We start from the raw sequence: 11,952 nt of genomic DNA, 5'->3' as shown, positions 1-11,952 counted from the left end.
TCTGAAAAACAGCAGTCAGGAAATGTTTGCTTCCTGTTCGTGCATACTATCTTAATAATCGGTCACTGTATTGTACTCTGAAGGTCTCTCAGCACTGTTATAAGACATTATGTATACCATATACACTCATTTAAGGGCCGCACTCAAGTAGAAGCCACACCCTCAACTTGAAAGCCTAAAATTGGAAATAAATAAATAAATAAATAAATAAATAAATAAATAAATAAACACGAAAGCTTGTCTGCTCTTTGATTCTGAGACCGTGGCGTGCCATGTCTTCGGTTGTGAAAAGCTTCAAAGTCACAAGCATATCTAACGCCATGTACTATACGAAGGACGACTGTATCCATGAGTGTGTTGACGAACCAGGCCTGAACAGTGGGGGCAGCGACAGTGGAGAGGACTATAGACACTACAGGTACGTGGCGTGTATGAGTAAAGCAATAGATGCATTATGAAAGCGACAGCATTCGCTCTTTTTGCACAAAGGAATCACGAGGATTACGCACTGCTGGAAAAACTGGACCAAAATGGCCAGTCCCATGTAAAGGCCGCACCTCGCCAGGATGATGAAAAAAGATGGTAGGCGACCCTAATCTTTGACTTAGGTTTCTTTTAGTGGCACTCCCACCTCCGCGTTGGCGTTCTTTAGGTAGAGTTTAGGCGAACGCAACACACAGAGGCAACTGTCTTCCATTAATTAGCCGGTTAAATATCATACCACCTTATTGTTTGTGGCGTCATTAGTGACGTCATTACTTCCGCTCTCTACTTCAGGGTTTCCAAGAATTTCGTCAATGTCGCGCTCACGTAGCGAGTGTTAAACTCTACAATTCTGTGCTTTGGTATGCGGTAATCAGTGATTTATAATTAATTCTCATTATTACAGACACATCGGTAACTCAACTTTCAACTAAATTTATGCTCTGATATCATATCTATAACAAAACCCGTGAATTTGGCCCTGTACAATTTTTTCTATTTTTTTCTGATTTATTTTCAATTTTCTCCCCGGTCGTCTCAGGAGGGGAACCGGAAGTGCTGCGCAAGAAAAAGAGTGTCACTCGATGTTCGTGCCACTTAAGTAAAGAAAGAAAGACTTGTGACCCTGACACGAGTATACAGGGCAGCTTGGCATTTTCGTTATTTTCATTATTTCGAACGCAAATGTTTGACCAATTTATGGTTTCTAATTATTTCTTCCATAGCTTTATTGTTCTTTAAGACTCGTGTGATCTGGGAATGCAGCGTTTGGGAGTCATAGTTTGTCCTGTCCTTCTTACTCCTGTAAGTAAAATGTGGAACTATGTACGGCAGTAATTGCTAACGTTTTTGTGATGTGAGTAGAAAGGCATAAATAGAGAGAGCGAGAACGAATGATAAATTAGAGGCAGAGAGGTTAACGGGACTGAGCCTGGTTGGCTACCCTACACTGGGGAAAGGGAAAAGGGGAAGGAAAGATTAAAGGAAGTAGAGAAGGTCCACTGGGGATATCATTCGGTCACTCAGTCCGGATCACAGACAGTGACTCAATCCGGTAGCTTTAAATATCGCAGCAGTAGAAAGGCATGGTCATTATTAAGTAAATGATGTACCTCAACAGCTAACCTTTGGATCTTTAAATTATGTAGGTATAGTACGCCCAGTTTGTTCCAATATTCTTAGGTGCTGACCGGATACGTAATACACTAATGGATTTAATAGTCACTTTTTGTGTGAAACAACTAACGAATGTAAGTTTGTGTTGTGCTGCCCAAGACTAATAAAAAATAATGCAGGTATGAATGTACACGAGCATAAGACATTTGCTTCCTTAACCATAACGGCAAAAAAATTTTCATTTTTTTGACTATACCTACCGAACTAGACTTCCAAGCGTAAATCGTCAACACGATCTGTCCATGTTAACTCGTTGTTAAAAACAACACCTCGAAATCGTATTGACTCCATGCGTGTGTGAGCACTATTGCAAAAAATGATAATGGGTTCACTTTCTAGGATCTTGTTTTTTAGCCTATTTAATATAAACTTTGTCTTGTGCACACTAACTTCAATTTTATTCTGTGTCAGCCATTTCGAGAGCTCAGTCAGCCACAGGTTTGCATCTCTCGATACAGAGTGTAAGTCAAACCCAGAAAAGAAAATATTAGCGTGATCTGCATACATCACCATTGAGGGAGTGTGTGGAGTGTTTACTGGTTGGTATGCAGGAGAAGCAGCAGTGGTTGATTGGTTGAAAAACTTTATTCAGGTCCGGCAAGGCACGCGTCGACGACCAGCGGGCGACTCCCACGTAGTCCCAGAATCAAACCCTGCGGAACGCCAGTGCATATGCTCATGTGAATAGATGAAACGCCGTTCACACTGGTGCATTGTGTACTCGATGCTACGGCGTGCTTGATCTCGTCGAGCGGAGTGCCTCTTATCCGTATCATTCCGTAATTTAAGTAAATTAATTTTATGATTCACAGAATCAAAAGCCTTTTTGAGGTCCAAGAACAATCCTAGCGTCAGAAGATGATGTTTTATGTCATTAATTATTTCATTCTTTACCCAAAATAATGCCATTTCCAATCGTTTTCCCCTCTGAAAACCGTATTGTTGGCTTGAGTTTCTATTGAGTTTCTCAAGAAAGGCAACTAAACACGTGTTTATAACATCTTCAGCAACTTTGGAGAAAATAGTGAAAACAGAGATGGGAAGATAGTTCCCGAATTAACTGTCATCGCCTCCTTTGGGCACAATAAATGCCCGTGCTATCTTCAGCTTGTATGGAAAAATTTGTACTGTTAGCATTTGGTTGCAAATGTGTGAAAGCAATGGCGCCACATTATCGCAAGCGTATTTGGCCTACTGCGATTTAATGCGGTCAACTCCTGCCGGGCAGTTAATATCGTCGGTGATGTATGCGAAAAAAAAATTGCTCTTACCTAATTTTTCTTGAAGATACGGTGATGAGTCTTCCTCATCAACGCTTGTGTCGCAGCTGCGAACAGTGAGAAAGTGTTCGTTAAATTAGTATGACAAGGAAAATCCCGAGTACTGATACCACAGGGTTATATTTGGTGCAAAGCTTTTTGGTTGTTTTTGACATGAGGTTAACGAACGCTTTCCATATTTTGTCTGGGGTCAATTTCTTAGAAAATATCTTGTCATAGTAATCCTCTTTTGCTTTCTTTATATCAGGTGATAGCTTATTACGGACTTGTTTAAAAAGCTTGAGAATAATTGCATCCTTAGACTTTATGAAGCCAGCACAAAATTTATTTTTACTAAGAATTCGTTTCCACAAATCCTTATCTATCCAATGTTTTTTAGACTTCTTTATTTAACGTAGGGCACTAACGGGAACGCGCAGTATTACAGATACTTAGAAAATTTGCTATGAAGATTGTGTAACTTGGATTCGGGCTACTTTCATTGTATACTTGTTCCCAATCGTATTCTAGTAACACACGTCGAAAACTTTTAACTGTATCATCGTTGATTTTCTTATACATAGTTGGCAGAGTTTTAGGCGGCGCTGATTTAGTATTTGGAAGAAAAACAAAGAACGGCAACTGGCCACTTATATCAGATATCATGACTCCAGAGTGTACATCAGTAGACAAAAAATCTGTGAAGCACATATCAATTGCAGTCGACGTGTCAGCAGTAATACGAGTTGGTATATCAATAGTGTTCGCGCAACCATAACTAGATATTACGTCAAGAAGTGTGTTTTAAGAAGAGTCAGACTGAATGTCAATGTTAAAGTCACCCAACAATACTGCAGGTTCTTAATTTTTTGTTGCATCAGCAAGTATGCTGTCTATGTGCCAAACAATATTACATCTATCTTATTCTTTAAGATTCCCGTGTTTAAACAAAAGACAGAAAAAAATATTCGGCAAAGACAAGTAAGACTGCTTTGGACGTGTGGGAATGCGAGCGCATTATACCGTTTGTAGACCTCGGAGCGCCATGAACGCTCTCATGTTATACACTCATGATGTGGCGGCACCTCCTCCTCACTGGCTGCACCGTCACGTACCGAATGACGCACGCACTAGGCCACATCTTTAGTCAGCCTGAACCGTGGAGCCACCTTGACGGCGGAGGAGCATGCTCGTATCGCGCCCCGGAGGCCCGGGTTTAATTCATACCCAAACCGAACTTTACCAAAGCTTCGTTTCAAAGCCATTAATTTACTTTGTTTACAGGAACCTCCTTGATAAATTTGACGTCAACCCGAGAATTTTTTTTTTTTACGTTTTTCTCGTTCTTTGCACTGTCGGCCATTTTTGGTACCATCTTTCGGTCACGCCGACGACGCCGGCGGACTTTCGCTCAATGGGGCATATAGTGCTTTCGCATTGAAACCTGTTCAAATGGCAGATTGAATGCGTCAAATCTGTTTTAAATTGTGTTGCGCTATAATAGCCATTGTTAGAGGAATAGTTGTACGTCGTGGTGACAGTGTGCCGTAACCACACGGTAGAATCTATTATCTATTTAATGTGGGGCCGGGTTTCGCGAGCGCCTACCGTCTCTGACTGAGAGCTCTAAGCTTCGAAAGGTCAGACTCATTTGAGACACGCAGGACTGGATCAGCCAGAACCCTTACATGCCAGTATTTTCTCATCTGTCTTCCATACGTATCGATAGCCCATTGAAGGAGCCTTCGTGCGAGTCAACTATAGGAAGCGCTCAATCTGTGATGTCAGATTATCATAAAAACACACGTCAAGCTTTGACTCCCTTAATTGCCGCTTCTCTTTCTGTTCCCAGTAAACAAACCTGGTTAGTAAAGACGGAACACGTATGCTTATTACAGGTAGACGATGTATGCCATCGATTCCTGGTTCAGTCACAGTGCTAGACCAAGGGGCATTCGGAGATCATTGACCACAGTGAGCAGAGAGCGAGAGAGAAAGGCAAAGGAAAGACAGGGAGGTTAACCAGAGATTATCTCCGGTTGGCTACCCTGTTCTGGGGTAAGGGAAAGGGGATGCAATAGGTGAGAAAGAAAGAAGGATAAAAAAAGGGGAAAAAAAAACCTAAGCACACACATGCACGTACACACGAGCTATTTCTGTGGGCACTGTCACGCAACCCGCAAAGGCATTCCTAGTCTTACGCAGTGTCACCGTACAGTCCTGCGTCACACAGTGTACTGTCACAATTTGTCAGAAAGTCCCGTGTCTTTCAAGTATCGCAGCAGCGCCTTCATAGCAGATCGCGCTGATGTTCGCGTAGGCCAGGTTCCAAGGATCTTGTCTTCTGTCATAGGGCGCTTGTCCAGTTTGTCTAAGGTGGCTGAGAGGACAGTTCTTTGTGGGTTAAAACGAGAGCACTGACAAAGAAGATGCTCAATCGTTTCGTTGCACCCGCAGAAGTCACACAGTGGGCTGTTGGCCATTCCGATAAGGAAAGAGTAGGCATTTGAAAATGCTACTCCAAGCCATAGACGGATAAGAAGGGTGCAGTCACGTCGTGGAAGCTCGGACGGAATATGGAGCTGTAAATTAGGGTCTAGAGTATGGAGGCGTGCACTTGTGAAATCGGATGAATTCCACTGGGCTAATGTCAGGTCACGCGCAAGTGTGGCAAGTTTTTTCGCTGCGTCGGCTCTCGAAAGAGGAATGGCAACGCAGTTGACGCCGTCATGGGCAGATCGGGCAGCTGCGTCTGCTCGATCATTGCCATGTATGCCACAGTGACTAGGCAACCACTGATATATTATATCGTGCCACAGTGAGCAAGTTGTCATTATCCTTACGAGCAAGTCCGTGTATCTCGAGGTTTTGTCTGCGCCCATACTGCTCAGGATCATTAACCTGGCTTCTCAGACTAGCAAGTTCACTGTCTTCGGTAGTGCCTTTTACTCGAGCAATACGTGCTTTGACTTCAGTGATTTCTAAGTCCTGTGCAGTTAAGCGAGTTATTAGTTGACTGTACTGGTTATACATGGGTTCAACTGACTTTTGAAATTCTGACACTATGCCCTTTAGTTCAAACAGATAATGAGTTTTCCCTATTAGTGGCTCGTGTGCATTCAGCTGTTCCCGAATTGCTGCTACATCATCTTTCAAGTTCCGGTCTTCTGTTACAACCTGATCAGAACGATATGTACCACTACGGCGTGAACCATTCCTGTACGTCTTACATATTCACTGACTAATGGTACCGTCACCTTTCTTATTACTTTTCTTTTTCAGAGTTATACCCGACGAACCTGAGCAGCTTCCAACATAAACATATTCGCAACTTGAACAAGTAATAGACTGGCTCTCAGGTATCCTTCATGGCACGTTCAAACAAGTGTCGTGTTCAGTTGGCATAGTTCACAAATGCAGCAAAATTATAACACTTTAGAGAAAACGGCAGCAGCGGCGAACAATATTGAACAGCAAAGAACAAACAAAATGGCGTTTATGGTGATATGCTGGAGCGCATGTTATGCGTCCCCGCTTCTGCCACTGCCTTGTATATATATATATATATATATATATATATATATATATATATATATATATATATATATATATATATATATATATATATATATATACTGAAATGCTTCAACATGCACGCGGAAGGTCAGTTGTAAAAACAAATGAACAAAGAAATAAAAGAAGGTGCACTGTTTGTTTACAACGAACATTCAAAATCGTCAGGGCAAAGCCTTCGCAGCAGGGTGCGAAAGTGCGTTGCATGTTGAACTTGCCGGTGAACTGAGTGCAACGTCAGCCTTTAATCACACGAACGTTCTCGGGGTATAACTTCTGCGTTCCGCACTCAATAGAACTTCCCCTCAGAGCTGCAGGTAATACATTTTTTGTATTTTTTTCTTTGTTTAATGAGGAATGCATGACGCAGGCAACTTCCAAAGAAAATTCTGGCAATTTCCTGAGGCACAAGATAGCCTCGCAGAAAGGCCAGCTGTCCTATACTCTAAAAAATTTAACAACATAACTAAGTATAACACATAACTAGGTATAACACATGTAGACGGCAAGATTGTTTAGGCAGAAACGCAGTCCACTCGATTTATTTGAACATATATTTGAAGCATATTGCATGCCTTTAAGGGGAACGTGGAAACTGGGTGAGAGCCCCTACTACACACACACCCACTTTCTTTTCAAAACAGTGCACCACCTAAGACAGAGCCTGCGCTGTTCAAAAGCACAATTATATAGCCAGCTTTTATTATTATTATTATTACTATATTATTATTATTATTATTATTATTATTATTATTATTATTATTTAGCTGCCAGTATTAGTGCCGTTATGCACTCCGGGTTGAACAGCGCACAAGCTGATGCTGTGTCCGTCTTGTCTATTTCATGTTGCGTGTCTGTTTCTTTCTTTCCTTTTTTTTTTCTTCCCAGTGATTACGCCGCATAAGTCGGTAAGGTTGGTACCGCTACAGCGAAAGGTTGCTCTTGCATCATTCCTGTAAAACAAATATAATAAAAATAAGGAAGACAACTTTATTCAAGAACAATTACAGACCGAATCGTGTCCATTTATGCATGCGGTGCTCCTTGGTGGCGGAGTAGCGACTGGGTGCCAACGTGACTAGTTGTGGCAGACGTGGCGCACCAGGAGCCGCCAAGGTTCTGCAGAAGTCCTGGAGTGAAGGGTCCAGTAGTCCCAAGTGTAAGAGATGTGGGTATATCTGGGCACGGGCGTGATTAGACGGCGTGAGGTGAAAACTCGAGCATAATGCCTGTGCTTGTACTGTCCGCAGATCTGACACACGTTGTCCTGATCTATGCTTAATGTGATTGGTGATCGCAACTTCAGGCAGAGTGACGGTCTGAGACTTGATGAAAAAATACTGCGCGTTTCAGGTGTGCTTTCTTCATTGTCCTTCATGGCTTACAAAATAAAGAAATATTGGAGCGAATGGGACAATAATGCCGGCACATACCTTGTGCACAGTTGCAATAATTCTGTAGGCATCCAAGCCATGGCGGACGTATCAGTCACCAGTGGACTGCTCAAAGAACACAGCATTCACATGTCCGCACAATTGTTTGGCAGCGTCCAACACCAGAACCGCGACAAAATTCGCTTCGCTATTCGCAAAAAGCTAGCGGTGGTCAGGGCGTAAAGAGCGAGGGTGACGCCGTTTCGTCGCGTTGATCACTCATCATCCTGCACGGGCACGGTCGCATACCATGCGTATACGCGAAATCACGCACAAGAATAGGAGTGGAACACGGCTCTCACAGACGTGTGTGCCGCGGCCCGGTTGATCGAGCTCCCATCCCGTTGTTCTATATCTCGTGTCATCGTGCCTGGCACGGAGCCACGACAGCACCAGATGGACGGGTGCGTGCCCAGATTGCAACCGAAGCGCTCAAAGCGCGCCCGAGGCTGCGCAAACACCCACCCCGATTTTATGGAAGGCAAGCTTCAGCGCGTGCCTAGACGTGGCAAGTTGTGCCTGGGTTTTTCTTTTGCTCCTTATGTTGGTTAAATAAAAAAGAAAATGTGGTCGACTCACTCAATGGATTGCAAAAACGCGAGGGAATGGGAAAGGGTGGTGAAAGCAGTCGTCGTTTGCAGCTGCCACATGCGAGACGAAAGTCTGACGCGTGTTATGGGCTCTTGTGTATATCTTGACGGCCGTGAAAATTTGTCAGCGCCCTGGATCCAATGCGAGAGAATGAGCCGTTAATCTTCGCTCTTCAATCCGAGCCACAATGCCTGAAAACTGTGCACATTTGTAGTCGAAAAGCCAGGAACGGGATGACCGCTATGCATGCATTTCGACTGAAGAGCAGAAAGAGTGCTACTAGTGCTGACTGTCGACAGCGGTCAGGCTTAGCCCACTCGTCCTTTTGGGACCGTGTTTGTGTTGTGCAGGGGTTGGGGCTGGACGAGGTTTCGGTATTTACAACCGAGCTGTTTGAGGTAGGAGACGTCCAAAGCGCTTCAGGCACCGCAAATTGTACGGCGGCAGATGTGTATCACTCCATGCAGGACACACTTTGACGCCTTTTTGTTCCCCATGGGGCAGCTTGCGCGAAGCCTTTTTGCTATTTTTGCTGTTCGTGCGAATATTCGAACATTCGAATTCAATTGTAATAGTGCTTGCTATACGATTCGTACTCGATCCGAGAATTTAATATTCGGAATTATGGAATATTCGCTTCTGTTCGAATACAAGGTATAGCAACACTTATCAAAGTCTCGAGGTGGAGAGATCGATGCAAATGAGGACCGTTTCGAATGATTTTGCTGCAGGAGAGCCGCGGTTGTTGCGCAGAGGCATGTGTTCTTAAGCGGACCACACGTAACGATCGCTCGCAATCGCGACAGCGCACTTTGACCGAAGACCTCTAACAGAGGAACTTATTTTTAAATGCCGTCATCACAAGCCATCGCAGCAGAGGGCGACGAGGGCACTGCTGCAGTATTTAAGGGCAACAGAATTGGACGAGCGGCTGTAGCCTGAACAGGTGTTTATAGTGCTGCAAGTGTCACTGTGCTATGCGGTGACAGTATGCGGTGACAGTATGCGGTGACAGTCACCGACTGTGGTTGTGTGTCTATGCGCCTTTCTTTCTTTATCTCTACTTTGTTATCACTAACAAAGTAGAGATAGTAGAGTAGAGCGTAGGGTAGCAAACCGGATCTTCCCCTTTGGTTAACCTCCCTGCCTTTCCCCTTTCCTCTGTCTCTCTCACACGTAGCAGATAACTTCTATTCAACAAGTTAAAATTACGCAAGAAGAATGCCTCGCCTTGACGCAGCTTATATACGCTTTTGCCTGTTATTTACATTTAGGCAAAATAATTATTTATAAGCTGTCTCACAATGGGCAGTGCTGTATACTATCAAACTTTTACTCTTTAACGAACTCAACACTGTACGTGTATCTGGGGAAATTGTGCTTTTCCCATCTTTTATTATTGTCATGGCGCAGCAGATAAGCGAAAGTGGTCGTTTCTCAATTACAAACACCTTAGTTGGCCAGTGTTTCAGTTGCGAACGGCATTGCATGCATGTATCAAATAATCCAAACAAGCCTAAGTTGTTTATTCAAACGGACTCGGCGCAAGCTTTGTACTTCACTATGCTTCGAGATGACAAAATAATGAATATTCGTGTTCGATTCGCTTTGTAAATTTCGCTATTCAACAGCTCTACTTTTTGAGTAAATTTACCAAATGGAGAAGTCGTCGCGCGTGTGGCGGAAGCTTGTCGTACATGTAAGTAGTGGTCGAATAACAAGAAAGTGGCACTTGCACAAACCTTTTTACCTTTATCACTAGAAAAGTTTCTTTGTGACAAGTTATCGTCACTTGCGGTAAGCTTTTTAGGCGTGTCTAAACATACACAAGATAAAAAGTGCTGTGTAAGCGGTCCCTGAATCATATTGTTATGCACTGATGTGATGTTAACTGTATTTCTCCGATTCTCGAAAAAAAAAAAAAGGAAGAGCAAATGACGGAGTTTTGGACGCATACAACGGTCTGCAGTTTTGACGCCATTACAAGTGGCTCCCTATAACCGCCAATGTTTCTTTCTTTTGGCAGCATATGCGTGGCAAACATGTTAGAATCATGTCTTGCGTGTTCTATAGAGATATTTCACGCCCTTACCGAAGGAAGGAAGGAAGGAAAAAGTGGAGAAGGAAAGGTATGGAGGTTAACCAGTTTAGCTTAACCGGTTTGCTACCCTACACATGGGAGAGGGATGGGGGAGATTAAAGATGGGGAAGGGGGAGAGGGAGAGAGAGCACATAGAACAGCACACACACATCGTCCGTTGGAGTCCATCAATCTGGCATGGTACGTGACATCACTCTCACAGCCGCTTGTCCAATCCCGTCTCTTTCAAAAACCGAAGAAGTCCCTTTGTCGCCTTCACCTGCGATGTTTTCTGTCGGCGGCATGTGAAAATCGTGTCGAGGGGCAACGCTCTACTGTCAAAGGTGCACTAGAACAGATGCCAGGGACTGTCGCTGAACATTATATTCAGGACAGTCGCACAGAATATGTTCCAGCGTCTCCTCGCAAAGACAGGCATTACAGAGCATTCAGTTACTTCTATAGGGTATGAGAACCTGAGTACTTCATGAATATTTTGTGCTATCGCCTATTTTTATCGCCTAGAGTTTGTTGGCAACTACAATGCTTGTATACAGTAATCGCTCATTTAGGACTTTGTCTTTTATCATGAGGGCACAGCCTAAGTTCAAAGGCCTCATATGTGAGGACGTAAAGACGACCTGCTTCTGGTTAGCTGCATCCGGCAAATGAGAATACGTAAAAACGACACCTACAAAGTGATACGCCTAGGCTCGTCGCAACGTCAACTTGGCAACACCTTAGTGAGTCCTTTATCACCAGACTTCAACCTCTGAAATTTGCGAAAGAAGTAACCAACGCTTTTCAATTTCATGTACCCTTGCGTGCGAATAAGAATAATAATAAGAAGAAGGGGGGGGAGGAGGCAAACCATCATGTGTCACAGATTTTTTCCCTCCTTTTCATTTCTTCACACATGTCTCTTTCTATTGGCTAAAAATACAGGGGTGCAAAAAAGCTAGCCAGTTTCAAAAAAAAAAACTCCGTAATGCTGTTTTCATGCTAATAGGCAGAATGTTTGTTTGGTTTAAACCCATGCTTATGGTCTCTGTCAACATGGGATGCGATAAATGCGGTTCAAAATTGTAGGGTCAAGCAAAGCAAAGGAAAGTGCTCGTTTGGCAAAGGCACTTACTTCCCTCCATTACCCCACAGCAGGCGTCATGCATATATTTATACACTCGACTGGTGCTGAATGCTGCGAGAAAAAAAACGAAAGAAGGAGGAGAGCGATAAAAATCTTACGGAGGACTGAAAACACTTAGCGTGACAGCACTCGCGTGAAATGCTCTCTGATTCTGTTTTTCTTTGTGATGGTGTGGGATCTCCGATAAAAATTTCGTAGACTGGTTCCGTG

At 43.5% G+C, this 11,952-nt stretch overlaps 1 long non-coding RNA gene across 1 annotated transcript in view; it reads right to left on the bottom strand.

Annotated features, from left to right (window-relative positions):
- Positions 1–2,184: 2,184 nt before the first annotated feature.
- The window catches only part of LOC139054123 (uncharacterized), a 55,497-nt gene continuing 45,729 nt past the window's right edge, over positions 2,185–11,952 (bottom strand). Inside the window, exons 2-3 of the long non-coding RNA XR_011511034.1 lie at positions 2,931–2,986; positions 2,185–2,312 (exon numbers count right to left, since the gene is read on the bottom strand). This is a non-coding gene — a long non-coding RNA (uncharacterized lncRNA). The remainder of the gene's footprint in view (positions 2,313–2,930; positions 2,987–11,952) is intronic.

The sequence above is a fragment of the Dermacentor albipictus genome, chromosome 1 (assembly GCF_038994185.2).
Source record: "Dermacentor albipictus isolate Rhodes 1998 colony chromosome 1, USDA_Dalb.pri_finalv2, whole genome shotgun sequence".
NCBI lineage: Eukaryota > Metazoa > Arthropoda > Arachnida > Ixodida > Ixodidae > Dermacentor > Dermacentor albipictus.
The sequence above is the reverse complement of the archived record's forward strand: the minus strand, read 5'-3'. Positions and strand labels throughout refer to the sequence as shown.